Consider the following 14,926-nt stretch of genomic DNA (forward strand, 5'->3'; position numbering starts at 1 on the left):
TTTTCTCATAACTTAGGAACTGCAGGAATTGTAACTAAATTGAGGGGGTTTGTTGCTTTGTTATAACACCAATTTTACCTTGTATTTAAGGTATTTGTTTTGGCATCTGCTCCAAAAAAGTTAGTCATGAGCTCAGGAGAGCAAAGTGTTATTTCTTTCAACCTGGTTTAGTCCAAGGGGAAGAAATAGCCTCTCGTACACTATATGCAGTGTAGAAGCAAAGAGCACAGTGGCTCCTGGCTGGTTTTGCTGAGGTTGCAGCAGGGTCTCGCTTACAGAGCGGAGCTGACTTTTATTGTTCAGCATTTTCCAGAGTGCTTAATCCATGGGTACATCTGAAAACAGAGCTAAGGAAGGAGAGCGTCTGCGAGATGTAAGCTAGGCTTGATGAAGAAGATCCTTTATTTTGGCCACAGGCAAAGCAGTGCTGGCAGAAATGGTGCAAACCTGTCTGAAATGCATCAGCCCCTGCTGGCACAGGGGAAGGGCAGATGTGCCAGGCGGTGCCTGACCTCGTTTCACAGGGGTGGCACCGTGCTGCCAAACTCAGGTCAGCACTAACGGTGATGCACAGGAGGGAGGCAGCGATGCATCTTCTCCAGAGATGTCCTGGGCCTTTGCATTTCAGCTCAAGGGTTGCTGATGCTTGTGTTAATTTCCAGGGACAAGAGGGAGTCACGGAAGCCGATCTCCCCACGTGTTGCGGTGCCTGGTGTGCCGGGAAGTGTTCTGCTCAGCTGGCCGCTGACCTGCCCAGCGTGTGCCGCGCCGTGAGGGCTGCTCTGCGCAGGTGGAAAGGTTCGCTCCTCTGGCGTTTGCGGGGAAGGAAGGAAGGAGGTGAGTTTTCACAACAGCTGAACTTGCCTGGCAGCAGAACACACCAACCTGCACATGACACCTCATCCTGTGGTGCCAGCGCACCCTTACCAGCCCCTTAGCAGTACCAGCAGCACGTGAGGGAGCGTGCCTGGGAGCTCAGGCTGCGCTCATCTCCTGGGTGCCTCCACTCACACTGCTCACTATATTCAAGAGAATGTACCTGGAGTGCCTACGGACTGTTTTTGTCTAGTGGAGACCCATCTGCACAGCCAGGTGTAGGGCGCAGGGATGTTCAGGTAACAGCTGGGAAATTACCTCCCCTTCAGTGCAGAGCAGAAAGGCTGGAAGGGAAGGGAGCCCTGCGGGGCAGCGGTCCTGCTCCAGCCTCCAGTACCTGCTCAGGCCAAAGGAATAGGTGGTTTAATTTTCTGTCTAGTTGGTCAGCTTCAGGCACAGGGGACAGAGGGTAGACAGTGGAGAGAAGGCATCACTCAGCAGTTATTTTATTTAGCTAAAATTAGTCTTCTGCTTCCTCCTGCCTTCAGTTCCCCCTCTCCCTGACTATAAGTTGGGGCTCTCTTTTCTTACCTTCCTCACAACCTGGGACATAAATTGTTTGAGGAAGAAGGAATTAGAGTGGGACAGATGGCACCACCTGCTGCCAGCGCTTTGCTCCTTGCAAGGCTTCCTAGCCACTGAGTCTGTTTCTGGCAAGAGACTGGGAGACATCATTTACACAGCCAGGTTTGTCTGCTTTCCTGAAGTCCACAGAAAGCAGCTGCTCTGTTCTGGTTCTCCTTCCTACTCTCTCCTCTAAACAGTCCCTTGTCTTATCCACCACTCACGGACAGGATAACATCCGTTATTTCTTTAAGATTTTGTGGTCTTCAGTTTTTTTCTGTCATTTCTGCTTCTGCTTTCCAGCTCATGCTGCCTTTTTGGCTACCCCTTCCTCTATGTGTGAGAGAAAGTCTTGGGATGGGACTGTATTGGCTAGGTAGGGGGAGGATGCCAGCCTGGGGGGGAGAAGAGAGAATATACAAGGAAGGAGGAAAATTAAAGGGTTGGAAATCACTCTGGCCCCTTGGTCCTGTGAGTGTGACCTACATCTAGCAGTCCTGCAAAGGAGGCCAGGCCCTTGATGCGAAGATCACAGGGCTTCCTGCTGCAACTTACATATTCTGTAAAAATGAACAAAATCCTATACCCACAAACCGAATATGAGCAGTAGAGCATACTTGAATTTTCTGAACCAGTCCATGCACTTAAAGATTTAGTCAACCTGATTATGATCAAGACACAATAAAAAAGCCAATTGCTCTTCAGAGAAATTAATTCAAGTGGAACTAAATGCACATGGGAAAGTCTTGCATGGGAAGCTCAGCAGATCCTCAGCAGGACTTGCTTAGCTGAGTTGTACTCAGCAGAGTGACTCCAGCTGAAGTCAAAGTGGGGATCTAGCTGTTGTGGCCCATTGAGCTCAAAGTACTCGACAGCTTGTGTGTGTATCAAGAGTCCCATCAAAGATGCCTGGCAGACGGAAAGTCCAGAAGCACCTGGGGTTGATCAAGAAACGAATGGCAATATCGCCCAAACGTACGTGGGAGCAATAAGCTGTCAGCAACAAATGATATTTTTAATAATTACAAGCGGTGGCAGACTTTCTTTTTTTTAACTTAAAAATGGCATCTGAAGCTTCTAAAATATAGAGAGGCATCTGTTGTTGGTGGAAATGTGTTTAAAAATATGGTGTTTTCTTTGCAGTGAGCAGAGTAATGGGTCTTGATGTAGCAGTGCTGAGTCTTTATGTTCCTTGCTTATGGAGCATTGAAGAGAAGAGTAATTTATCAAGATTATTATGTTAAGAGAACAGCAGCAGCACTTTGAAGGGAGGGCTTACTCACATAAATAGCCATGTAAAGAAATATTAGTTCTAATGGATTTCCTGTGTGTGCCATATGGATGCAAGAATATTCATGAAGTGACTCACCTGATCGTCTTTATCCTGAGTGCCTGCGGAGGAAGAACAAGTTATAGGAGAAATGTAACTTTGTTTAAAGAAAAAAAAAAAGAAACAAAAACATCTGAGGCTAAGGTAGGTAGCTTAAATGCTTTTTATCTTAAAAGCATAGTTGCATCTTATTCCTGGTGGGCTCTGTTTTCTATATTTTCCCTAGAACTTTTCCTAATTAACATAATAACTGCCACTTCCCCCACTCTGTAAATTGCAGAAATCACCTACCTGGTGATTTCTGTCTATAATATAGTGATGTTCCTGGCAATTCCAACTTCTTGTTGCTAAAACTACTTTAAAAACCTTATGTATAAATATATATATAAACTTATATATATAACCTGCAGCCTTTGTAAGCTAACTCCTCATTTTCTTCTGTGCTAGTGTCTTCCTGTCTGTGGGGACCTGAAAGAGCAGGCTGATGTCTGCAGTTGTATCACATTGTCACTAATCTGTCCCCCAGCTACAGGTCCTTTGCTTGGAGTCTGGAATCACAAAATCATGTAACAAAGAAAGCTCTTTTTGCTTTCAGTGAGTTCGTTTTCACTGTGCTTTGGGTTATAGCTGCAGGCTGATTTACTTCTCCTCATCGCTCATAGACCTGGGACCCTTTTTCTTGGAAACTAACAGCCAATTTGGAAAAAATCCTGAGTGCAGATAAGCTTCTGTACAGTACCAGTTGTCTGTTCAGGCTGTGTTATATCTTGTTAAACTCCTCTGTATGCTCTTGTTCTGACACAGCATTTGCTTAGTCTTTGACCTATTGATTTAATCTAAAAATACCTATAGGTTCCTACCTGTGTAAACCTATGAAGAAATTGACGCAAAAAGACTTGCTTCTGAAGGCAGGAGAAGAAATGCTGTTTAGGTTGAATCCAAAACACAAAGTCCAACTTGAGTGAAACTGCAAATTGAAAAGCTAGGCAGTCCATCTGGAGGAGGCTGCCTGATGCATTCATTTCCCATTTCAACAGCTTTTTCCACCTGCTAATGATGCATTTGACTGTTAGAGGCTGCCCTGCTGATTGCACTGCTCCCAGGAGAGGGCAGTTCAGCTCTTTTTGATTGCAAGCTGCACTGAGCTGCTGGCATAGTAATTGTCAGCAAGTTTTGGGGTAATTATGACCAAGCCAGTAAGGGAGGCACAGGTCTGCATCCAGATGGCTGTTCAGGAGTGAGGAGCAGACAGAACGGGGCTGTTAATTTGGAGGGAAGGGCATACATGCCCAACTGGAGCACAGCATTCATGGTTTTTGGCAGGTTGTTAATCTCGTGATCTTCCATGCTGTAGCTGAACTGCATGACTTCCGTCTTCACCCTCTTAAAGAAAAAACTTGATCACAGGCTCTGTATTTCGTAGTCCTTTGCGCTGTCCTGCCTGGCAGGACCAAGGAAGCCATTGACCACCCTAAAGCGGTTTCTCGAGGAAGAACATCTGGGTGAGCAACGGGCTCACGCTCTCTGGGAGAAGGTGGAGGCTGCTGGTGGAGGCAGCTGTTGCGGTGGCTGTGGTCATTGTTGCTGCAGCAGAGATCACAGGGAAGAGATGCTACCTGTGATTTTTTTCCCTGTTCAAAATACAAAAAAGTGAAATCTGCAGCCTTGGTAACCTCAGGGCCCAATCTTTCAATAGACCATCCGGCTTCTTTTTTTCGTTGAGCTGTAAGTGCAATTAGAAAATGCTGAGTGTTAAAACAGGCCAGAACAGACAAATGTTTGCCAAGATCCTGCTGTAGAGCTTGAAAACTGTTTGTGCTCATGTTCCACTTGGTATTTCATTGAATGCACGTGGGCGTCTTCTTTAGACTAAACCTGATTTAACATGTGGTTCTCAGGAAAAGTTATTTTGTCATAGAGAAAACAGGCTGCCTCACTCCGTGACCTGTCACCAGAGTGATGATTGGATTTTATGAAATGTAGCATGTGCTTCAACTCATGTTTGACTACAAAATTTCTCTGACCGCTGTGGTAAGGGCAGCGCGATCTGCTGCATGTGGCCCGTGGTCATCTTCTGCTGTGGCCTTCAGCTAGAGTTGGTGAATGGTGTGCCACTTTAGAAGAAAACATAAATTAGCATGAAATAAAGCATTAAGGTGGAAAAGTTGTATTAAACTCTAGATATTATTACTGTTATTAAAGCATTTCTCTCTTTCTCCTTGTTCTCTGCGCTCTCAGGAAGTCTGACTTATTACTGCATAAACCTTTTTTATTGCTGGAAGAAAAATTAAGATTTGTCTGAAATTCAACAAATACTACTTTTCATTAACATGAAAGACAAAGCAGAAATGAATTTGGATCAAATCCACAACAGTCTGGAAAAAAAGTCTTTAGCACAGTATCTTTAACATCAGAGGAGCAAAGGAAATGAAGAGCTGGATGTATACAGGGCTGTGAGGGAGTGCAGGTACCCTACTTCCTCAAACGCCATGCATCAGGGGTGACGGTCTTTGCCAAAGATGTGACAAAATTCCTACCTAAAAGGACCTCAGCAGACGATGTTCGAGCCACCATGGTGGAGGCTGCAGGGTTGTTCAGTCTTTTATTAGTACAGTTCCAGTTTGCCTAACGAACTTAAATATTTATGAGAGCAGAACTGATACAATGGTGTCCCAGCTTTAAGCAGATGCTCTAATCAGACCAGGGGGACTTTCTGTTCATTGCCAGCTCAGCAGCTATTAGTCTCTCTGACATACTAGATGAACTCCAGCCAGAGAGGCTGAGCCTTTTGTGCCACCTTGGAAGATAGACCCGGATGCTTTGTTTCTTACTTCTCTGGCTGTTTTCCTCCTTCCCTGGAATGGCCTTCCTTGACATTAGGAGGAGTCATCTCCCTTTGGCTGGGCTAGGGAGATATTTTGGGGGAGAGTTGAGCCATTGCATTCCCAAGCTTTTTCTTCTGCCTCTCCTACTCCTAGGTAATCCGATAACACCATGTCAGCAGGACTGAACATTTAGCTTTTCTGTGTATAGCCTTCAAATGTTGGCAGTAGGTGATAATGAACTGATTTCCTAACTATTATCGGTAATAATATTTGCATCTCTCAAACCTGATTTTTTTTCCAAAGGTTCATTTAATGGCAGATAATAGAACAAGTTGTGGATAACCTTAGATAGCTGAGGTCTTTTAGAAACTGATAGGAAGTAATCTGGCTTTCATTATGTTGGCGAGTGAGAGTAGAGGACCACACACGTTCATCTGATGTGCCTGATACAAGGAGCAATAATCTGGGTGGCACATGGAGAATTAGCAAAGTTCAAGGCATCTGAGCACAACAGGGATTCCTGCTTTCCATTTGACATTTGAAAAAGCAGTGATATAGTGTTTAGGGTAATGAGCTCAGATATTGTTTCAGCAAGCTCTTATCTAGGGTAATGCAGTAAAGTCTATTTCAGTCAGTTTTGAAACTTGCTTGTGCACAGGCTGTATGAGCAAGTGGGACATGTGGGTTGCAGGAGGCTGTCATAGGAGCTTCTGCTTGTTCAGACCAGCCCTGGATTACAAGGGGAAAGCGAAGAATCTGTCCAAACGTTTCCATCTAACATATTTCACCCAGCCACCTGAGGACCTGAGTTTTTCTCAAATCCCAAAGATTGTGGTTTGCAGCCCCAATGTAAACCCCATTACAGTAACGCTCATGGAGATTATGATGGAGCATGTGTGCTGTCTCTCATTGCAATGATTGTGTTAGAGCTGACAGTATAACCTGGCAGTCTGGTGCAGTATTGGTATGTAGGTATCAAGTGACACATGAAGTTGGCAGTAAACTTTATTAAGAGATTTAAATTGTTCTAGCCTCATCCAGGTAAAACCTCAGAAATTTACGGTGATAATTTTGCTCTTAATAAAGAACACTAAAACATTCTTTGCCTTCAAATGCTGAAACATCTTCAGCAACTAAAACTTCAGACTCTTCCCCAAGGCCACGTAACTCTTTGTTACTTTACACTTGACTTAAATTACTCCAGTTAATATATCTTTGTCCTCTAACCTTTGCCAGAAAAGTCAAAATCATTTGTTAGCAAATGATAAACTCGTTTCCTACCCAAGGACTCTCAGGAGTACAATGATTTCTTCTACTTACGAATATATTTCTGACCAGCATGGGCAAACCTTGTAAAAGATTTTACTTTCTACCACCTGTTGTGGCCCGTGTACTAATCTCCTTCTACAGGGACTGCTCATGAGCTGAAGAGATTAACTTCTGCTACTATTTAAAAATAAATAGATAAATAAATTCAATTGTTAGATGCATTTCCATCTCCTGCTTAGATGTTCTGTGGGCCCTGTCAAATTACAGCATGTGAAAGGCCAAGATAAGCAGTTTCCAGTCCTGCAGCAGTGACAGGTTTTCCGTGCATAAAACCCACAGCTTTCATGTCTTTTATCCTGCAGTTCTGGGTTAGAAACCTCCTTTCTGTTGGGGAGAGGACTCCCTGCCTACCACATCAGCTGGGCTTTCACTCCCTGCTGTGGGAAGCCTGATCAGCACCAAAACCAACATCATTTTGAGATCATTTGTGAGTGTACAAAACACGTGTTTTGTGAGTTGGACTTACAAGCACAAAATTATCTGGCTTCGTTTATGAAAAAATAGGAAGGAGCAATCAGAGAGCAGAGCAGCACTGCCGGAGCGCTTTGACGCAGCACCGGTGTGAGCAACAGGTAGAGGACGTGAGAGGAGGGAGGGGATGTTTCCCTGGCGCAGCGCTCTGAGCGCTGCAGAACACGCTGGGAGCTGTGCTCCTTCCAGCCCCTTCTCATCTGACAACAGAGCCCCTCTGCGAGTTCACAAGTCGCGGTTAAGATCGTGTGTGCATGGCTTATCTTTGGGTGTTAGGATTGCTGTTTCCCAGCGCAGGTTTTCAGCGTAAGGAGGAGGTTCAGACCTTGCTGACAACCTGAACCTTGAAATGCTGCGATGGGTGCTTTCTCTTGGAAAGCCCTCTGGATTTGTGAAAATCTTGCTGTGCCCTCAGGGGTGGGAAGTGTATGATTCTGGCCGTGAACTCATTGCTAAATGCACAACTGAAAGTTGCTTTTCCCTATGCAGGACACATTTATTTCATTTTGTTTGTTTTTCAGCTTTTGTTGCAGCAACTTTCTGAAGTCAGGCACAATCTCTACACAAAGCAAGCAAGAGAACATATTTAATTTGTTTTCCTTTTGATGTTATGCCCCTTTGGCATGGCTTTCTTCTACAACTGCAGTGATAACTAAGTAATTAATCTCCAGTGCAAATCAATAAGTGAGTCGTTTCATATCCATTTCCTTTCATTTTGTTTTTCTTTGCTGGGCTACTTTTCTCCTGGCAGTCTAATCCCTCCGTCAGGTTGGAGGCTCAGCCCTGCCGAGCACTGCCTTTGGCTAGTTTAGTCACTCACTCTTCCAGCAGCTTTTTCCTGCAACCTCTGTCCTATTTGAGAAGGGTTGGAGCAGTTGGCTGCTGTTCACATGTGCTTAGGTTTAGCTGTGTGTATAAAGAGTTACATGATTAACCATTGCCTTTTATTTCCTAAATTGCACATTCCTCACTGGCTTGGCGAATGGTGATTGTCCTCTGATAGCCGTGTTGTGTAATCAGCATTGTTTCCCCTGGGATCTCTGCTCCTTTGCTGCATGTGTTGGATGAATCAGGGAACAAATCCTGGCTGGGCGGTGAGTGGATGTTGTCTCTGCCAGATCGCTGCCTCCACTTTCAGAGCCCGGGGCTCTTGCAGCAAACATTTAGGAAGAGGTTCTGGATTCATGGCTAGTGATCACCCCATTGCGGTAGAATCTTGCTTTGTTACCTAGTTTTAATGGCATTTCACTGTTGTTTTTTTATTTTTTTTTTTCCTTCTCTCTCCTTTTACTAAATATGTTGTTTTCATCGAAAACGTGGAAACTTTCTATTTGGATATACTGCCAAAGTCTGAAGCAGAGCACCTCTGAGATGTCAGTGAGGAGTGTCTCTGCCTTCATGCCTGCAATGGCACAACAGAAGGGAAGTATTAGCTGCTCTATTACCTAAAATACACAGGTTGCTCATAAAGGAGAATAATGACATGAAGTACAGAACTACGTTTCCTATAAAGCACTAGGTTGACATAGTGAGCTGGGAAAGTTCAGAAACAGTATTTCAAGTGGATTTTCCAAGATGTTCTGCTTTTGCTTAATGTTTTCTTGGAAGTTTAAAATATTCTTGTCGGTTTTGTCTTAATGGAATCCAGTTGTGGCACCAGCACTAAACAGGATCTCCTTTGCATTTTCTCCTGCAATTTTCTCCTGTGCATCATTCAAACAATCCTTTGAGCTGCTCAGCAGAGCTGTTGCTTCTCCCTTTTTGTGGAGAGCACTACTACTGATGAGCAGTTTGTTCTGATTCCCCCAAAAGGATGGGGAATCCTTCTTCCAATTTAAATTAACAGCTGTTTTAATGAAGTAACTGAGCTGTAATTAAAGCTGCCACTTATTAGTCCCATGTCATTTCAGTTGCCCCTGACATGAAGCAGAGGTATACATTTTATCACTGTGACCTTCCAGCTGGTGAAACTGTCCAGTTCAGAGAACATCTCTACATGACAATCACATCAGCACTGAGCATTAATTGTTTATTATCTCTATAAAAAGACTTCATTAAAGTTTCCAGAGACAAAAATTTTCAAACCTGAAATACACCTTACAGTGCTTCAAGGCTTCCAGTGGACTCAGCGCAGCCGTGCTGTTCTTCTGTCTGTGGTTTGGCGTGTGCTGTACTACATATAGAGGAGTAAAACCTCTGTGGTAAAACATGGGCGTTCTTTAGCAGTTTGTTTGCAATGAGAGAAAAAATAAAGCAAGGAAAACAAGTGATACTCCAGCAGAGCAGAGGGTATAGAGTGGGTGTGTTACTGCATGCGATTCAAACGTTCAGTATATGTGGTTTTCTCTAGGAAAGACTGCTGATGGATGCACTCTTAGGTCGCTATTTTTAACTCATGGATGTATGTCAAATTGATGAGAAAACAATAAGAAAGCTGTGCTGAACTAAAGAGCATAACCAAGAGGGAATAAACAACTTCAACCGTTTGAAGTTACCTGATGCTGTGACTAGCAAAAATCTGAAGGTATTAATCACTTACTCACTTAATCACATTAACCACTTAAATCTTACTCCTCAGTAAAAGCTGCTTCAGCGGACCCAGCCTGTGGGTAATTTGTGGGGACCTTTTTGGGGGATGGGTTATTAGAAACCCCCCTAGCTTACTTTATGGACACCTGGGCAAAAACTCTGCTTTAATCACTTTTGGAGCAATCTCTGTGGGAAAAGGAAGGTGACACTGAATGAGATAAACACGTATATCTGAAAGGGAGTTCTACGTGCACAGAAAATCTGCCTGGCACTGCCTGCCAGCAGGAGCTAAGGGTGTGCCTAGCATTGCTCCGTGTCCTGCCGTACTACTCCTACAGCCCCATGAGGCGTGGGAGTGCCACCATTTGTCTGTCCCAGTTTGGAACTTGCAAAGAAAGGCTCTGTTTAGCTTCAGCATAGCAATTTCCTCTTAGCTTGGGATTGATTTGCAGCCAGGCTCTTGGAATAGCAGCACGGCCGGTTGGCATTGACACTGTAGGTGATGGATGTGGCACGTGAAGTTCAGCGCTGCTCTTCCAGGCCCTCTCCCCTTTTGGTGCTAACAGGAGGCTGAATGCCAAAACGTGGAGCAGGACGGCTGCACTTGTGAGCAGGGCCACTGAAATCAGCATTCCTCCGCAGCAGGAACCTGCTGTAGCCTGTGCCCAGTGCCACTGGGCTTTGAGCATTGGCAATGAACACTTTATTCCATGTTACACTTTCAAGCTCTCTGATGCAATTGTGAGTTCTAGTCACAGATTTAAAACACCCTCAGGGCTTCTAGAAAAAACCCAGGTGTGAAATTTGACTAAAATGTTGACAGTGGACGCTGCTGTTCTCCATGAGAATACTTAGCATCCCATGTGGAGGTTTTGCGTCGTCACTGTTCCCTGTTTGGGACCAATTATTGCTGGGCAGGGGAGAAAGATTGTGCAAGATTTCAATGTAATAGCCATTTTTAGGATGCTTTTGTAGTGATCTTTTGTAGCTAGTAGTCTGCTAAACTGTTTACCTCCTGGAGACTATTTAGATGAAAGGCCAAAGGCAATTTTAGGTCTAGCAAAAGCAAATTCTTCTAAAGAAGATCCTCCTCCTCTTCTTATTGTCACCCCATTTGTCACCTATTTCTCACCCATTTTTATGGACGTAATCCTCATAATTATCGGAGCAGGTGAGATCAAATTCAACCTTAGCATTTCTTCTGTGATATGAAAACTTCTTTCCTCTTCGGGCAGTTTTCCTTCTCCAACCTCAGCTTGAAGAGCGCTCATAAGGATAATGCTATCTCATAAAACTAAAATCCATGCAAATAGTGGTTTTTTTTGGTTAGTAATTCACTATTTTGATTGACATTCTGTCTGGGTTTTGGTGGAGGGAGGGGTCTGCTCCAAGGAAATCAGTCTATACTTTTTTAATTGCTTAGCAGTAAGAAATAACCTTGAAATATTAAAAACCACTAAAAAACCTTGAAATATTAAAAATATAATTTAATATAGTCTGTAGCATGACTTGAGGCATCAGGACTTTTGAAAAAGTTTATTGTTTGGTTTTGTGGTCAGAAACTCAGAAGTACTCAGCGTGGATACATGGAGCTTTTTCAAAATCTGTTCACAATTATGAGTACAAGCTCTTTTGCAATTTGAGCTGAGGTCCTTTGTTTTAGGTTTCAAATGTAATTGTACTCGGGCTGAGAGGACCAGGATAGAAATCTCTTTTGCTGTTGAGCACGTCCTGTGCTGGACTTCGTTGCCAGCAGCAGTGACAGGAACTCTTGTTCACCCTGTGTCTCTGTACAGGATGCACATCCTTGTGAATAAAATTCAAGATTAGAAAAATGCCAAGTGCCATGTAATTTGGGCTATTTTGGATCAAAGTACAGATCAGGTCCAGACTGCGAGGCCACTCAGGACTCTGCTTGTCCTGCCCGCTGCCTGGAAAGGAGTGCATTGCCTGGCTGCAGTGCTCATCTCACTTGTTTCTGTGTAAGTAAAAGACAGTAATAGCAGGTTACTGCTATAAGATTTGACTTTTTGTTGTTCCCCTGGCTGGTGCCATTTCCTCTCTCTTGACAGCCGGTAGCTACAGGCATCAAGAGTACCGCGAGCATCCCCCGTCATCTGGAAACTGCAACCCGGGGGTTATGCAATGCTTGCACACTTGCTCGTGTATGCAAAATTCATGCAATCCAGTGTAGCTCTGTTTTTCTTGCCAAATCCAAAAGACATGCACCAGGGAAATAGGCCTAGTTTGTTTTTCTTCATACCAAGTACTTTCAAAGTGCTAAGTGATTCCAGAACCTTTAAAAAACAGAACAAAACAAACAAAAAAAAACCCCACAGAAGTCTCAGATACTTGTCCAAAGTTTCCAAGAAGCAGCATAAAATTGTGCCAGCAGAGACATGTAGAGATGTTGGAGAGCACTGGTTGAGGGGCAAGTTGTTGTTTAATGAAGATGTTCTGTAACTTGACTCCAGGAAGGTGCTCCAGATCTCACGGTACCCTTGGCCATTTTTTTAAGAATACATACCATTAGTTCATCTTAACACTGTCCAGCATAACCATGTTGTCTGACCGTGTTTCATTATTTTGAAAAGGATGGGTAGGAGTTATCACTTGGATATGGTAAATACATGTTAAGGAGTAGAGAACAATCAGAATTTACTTATATTGCATATTATGAGATGCTAAGTTCATTTTGCATATTCTCTTGAGAAAGATTTCTGAACATTATAGAAAGTTTAGAAAATGGAGTATAAAGGAACTAACAACCCTAAACTGACCTGGTGTGTATCCCCAGAAAATGAGGCTCTTTGTGTCAAGATGGGTACCAGAATGGAAGCACCTGCTCCTTCTTTAAAATCTTTTTTTAAAGAGAGAATGTGATCTTGGTGCTTTCCTAGTGCTGTGTGACTGAACTCAGAAGCCAGGCGGAATCTGGTATTCAGATGCACATACCCTTTATCTTGTATAAAGAGTCAGGATAGCTTTAAGCACCCAGAGAATGACTGGGCTGGGATAACCGGAGTGTATCAAGAAAGACCATCTCAAAAGCTTTTGGACATAAAGCTCAAGGAAGCGATATCAGATGCTAACATAAAATCCATCATCCAAAAGTCTGGGTGTATGCTTTAGCATATCAGACCGACTTTACAGTAGAAAGAACACAGCCAACGCTGGCAATCAAAATGTTGGTACATTATACGTGCCCTGTTTTCTGCAAGGAACTAAACCATCAAATCAAACAAATACACTATGTTTAGTTTATGAATGCTGATTTTGCTTTAAGATGCAATTACATGCAGGTGACTTGCGGTGCCTCCTGGTTCACCTCCTTGAAACCCAGCAAAAATGTATGCCTAAAGCTTGAAGGCTTGTTTAGCTCAGGAAGGAAAGTGTATCCTTCCAGCTAGGTTTGCTAGTGAATTTTAAGGATGCTGCGGGTGCAGGTGGGCACCTTACAGGGACATTGACAGCAAGAGGTCACTGAAGACTTTGGTTTTAAATATATATATAAAAGACACACAATACAAATACACATAATATGCATATAGATATATCTAATGTATTTGTTTGCAATATACATATAAAAGATAGCATGATGCCAATCTCCAAGGGGGAGTGATTACCTTAAATTATGAAGAAATATCATAGATGATGTTTCAGCTAAAGAAAAAAAGTTTTCCTGAGGAATTTCAGCAAGCCAAACCCATAGCAAGTGTACATTTAATGCTAGGGAAGGTGCATATTGAAGAGACTGAGTGACTGAATGTCAGCATGAAATGGAAAACAGTGGCTGACAGTGAGTGAGGGAGATTGGGCTGTCACATCAAGGGGGAAATCAATGCATGGAAGCAAAAATGAAGTAACACTTTATCAGCTAGTTGGATACCTTATAATGATGTTCAGCCTTTGGACACAATGCCTTAGGCAGACTGCTGATGTGTGAGGAGCCCCGCGTACGTCTGCCAAGTCATACATATTTTTAGGTGTTCATGCAGATTTCAGTGGGTGCAGAGAGAAAGAAGAGGTTAAAAAAAAAGAAAAGAAAAAAAGGTTACTGTAAAAAGTGCTAGTGCTGTGACACCATCATCTCTGGGAAGTGATGCCCATTAGAGGGGAACAGGACCTGAAAGATATGGAGGGCTGCTTGACAGGACAACTGCGGTGGCATCTGTACTCAGTCACTACTCTTTCATAAATATATAAAAAAATATGTTGGCAAACAATGAGTGACTTAAAACAAAATTTGAATTTTAGAGATTTTGTTCTTCTTTTTAGTTTGCCTCCCAAGGACCCAATTATCTGGAGCATGAAAACAGATGCTTGTATATTCACCATGATCAGACAGTGTTTTGCAGGTGCTAAGCCCACTTCTCTTGGCATGATTTCTGCCTGCTGGAAAGGAGAGCGGTTTATGACCTCTCCAAAGGAGAGCTGTGCCAGCATTTTGCATTTTTTTCTTTTAACTGTCACACACGCACCTGCATGAAAATTGGCTCGTGTCTTGTTAGCAGAACACAGAAGTGGTTCCTCTCTGTGCCCCAACACTGCTTCAGTCCAGTTATTCCTGTTAATTATACAGCAAGATGGAGGAGAGGAGAAGAGGCTGCTGGAAGGGCAGGGTGGCCGGAGCAGCAGGCTCACTTATGAGCAGTTGAGCTTTATAAGAGAAGTCCATGTTGGGCTCTAACGTAGATACGGGTCAGACGGCAGACAGAGGTCTGTATTTAGGTTTGTATCAATTTCTACACATTACATCTTGTCCTTTCTCTTAATCTTGCAGATTTTGGAGGGAGATGTAAGCTCTGCAACTTGGTGGTGTTGCTGTTTGCTGCTGTGGTAACACCCTGCACTTCCAGGTTGGGCACTAGCCTGTGCCCCAGATTTCTTCCATCTGTTCAGTAATACAGTTTCACTGTTGGAGAGATTCACAGCAAAATCTGTAATTCTTTTCAAATTCGAACTGGGCCCATGGAAAGCTCTAATCTAAAATACCTTTCTC

At 43.4% G+C, this 14,926-nt stretch overlaps 1 long non-coding RNA gene across 1 annotated transcript in view; it reads left to right on the plus strand.

Annotated features, from left to right (window-relative positions):
• The window catches only part of LOC308200385, a 191,363-nt gene that overhangs the window by 137,784 nt on the left and 38,653 nt on the right, over positions 1-14,926 (plus strand). Inside the window, exon 27 of the long non-coding RNA XR_013955582.1 lies at positions 663-14,783. This is a non-coding gene — a long non-coding RNA (uncharacterized lncRNA). The remainder of the gene's footprint in view (positions 1-662; positions 14,784-14,926) is intronic.

Source organism: Anser brachyrhynchus, assembly GCF_964034855.1.
Source record: "Anser brachyrhynchus genome assembly, chromosome: 10".
NCBI lineage: Eukaryota > Metazoa > Chordata > Aves > Anseriformes > Anatidae > Anser > Anser brachyrhynchus.